This window comes from Falco naumanni, chromosome 5, assembly GCF_017639655.2.
Source record: "Falco naumanni isolate bFalNau1 chromosome 5, bFalNau1.pat, whole genome shotgun sequence".
In the NCBI taxonomy this organism is placed as follows: domain Eukaryota; kingdom Metazoa; phylum Chordata; class Aves; order Falconiformes; family Falconidae; genus Falco; species Falco naumanni.
The window spans coordinates 35,108,664-35,110,138 of NC_054058.1; positions in this window are offsets into that span (position 1 = coordinate 35,108,664).

Genomic DNA, 1,475 nt, shown 5'->3' on the forward strand with positions numbered 1-1,475 from the left:
ACCTGCAAAAGGACCTGGGATGCCAGGGACCTGCTGGGCCCACCGAGGCCGGGGCTTGGCTTTCACCAGCACCCGCATGGCCTTGCAGGGCCCTGCTGAAATCCCAAGTGGCTCCGCTCTGAGGGCTGGAACCTTGGTTTCAGCCAGCCCCTGCCCTGCCACTCCTTTGCCGATGCTCTCCTTTGGTCTAACCTGCTCCTCTCCCACCGCACCAACCTCCGCCTCAGTGCCCTGGCCAGGGCAGGCAGGGCCCCACCTGTTTTGCAAGGCTGAGCGGGTGTTTTCCAGCCTGGCCTGGGAACGCGGCTGGAAAAGCCCAGTGTGGCAGGTGCTGGAGTGGCAGAGGGGAAAACACAGCATCCAGCCTAACAAACGGGCAGGGAGGAAATGTATGCAAATGTATTCAGAAAGGAATCCGGTGATGCTAATAGACTTGTTAGTCCTCTCAGGAAGCACCAGGAATAATATTTTTACACTTTAATCATTAAGGATTTTACTCCAAGGGAGCCCGTAAAGACGGAGGGAGACGCGGAGGAGACGGCCACGAGTGACGGCGGGGGTCAGGCAGGGCAGCAGGCAGAGCCAGCCCGGGGGCTAGAGCAGGTGGGGTTATCCAACCCTGGAGTAACCAAATTAGACCAGTGGCCAGATGTGATTTGCTCAGGGACAAGGTGACAAATTAGTACATCCATTTGGTTGTATTAAAGCTACTTTATATTAGCAATTGGATAATGAATGGCCCTGTCCCGACACGGAGGTCCCCCGCCGCAGCCATGAGACCTCCCTGCATAACTGCTGCTGCAGGGACAAGGTTTATCCCAACCAGGCTGGTCACCCAGGGCTGTTTCTGAATATATTAAAACTTTATAACCATCACTACTAAGCTCCTTTGTGTCAAATCTATAAAACCAGCAGCATCTATGTGCTTCTTTTGTCAACTCATGCATTATGTTGTTTGTAATCCTTTTGCAGTAATCCAGAGTTAATATTTTCAGCAAAGCTTCTTTCAAACCAGCTCTTGGAAGGATCTTTCCTTTCCTCCAGGGCTGGACTCTGGGATCTGTGCTGCTCCAGACAGGACCCCCAAAGGCAGGGGTGCCTGGTGGGGGGATGCCGGGGAACGGCTGCGGCTGCGTATGACCCGCTGTGGACTCGGGGTGTGACATCCAGCCACAGTGGCCCGATAACTCGGATCTCCTCGCTTCTTCCTTTGCTCCAGGAAGCAAGGCGGAGCGCCTGGGAGAGGTGCTGGATGTGGGCCGGGGCCGGGAAGGGCAGAGGGCAGGAGGCGGCCGGCTGGGAGCAGGGCAGAGGTAGCGCATCCACGGGGAATGTCCCTGGGAAGCCGCCCTGCAGCAGCGCGCATCCCCGCGGCCAGAGGCCGGGGATCCCTTTCCCTTTCGCCTTTCCCCCTTTAACAACACTTCCGCCTGTAACTCGAGACAAGTTGGGGAAGGAAAAAAGAGGAAGGGAAA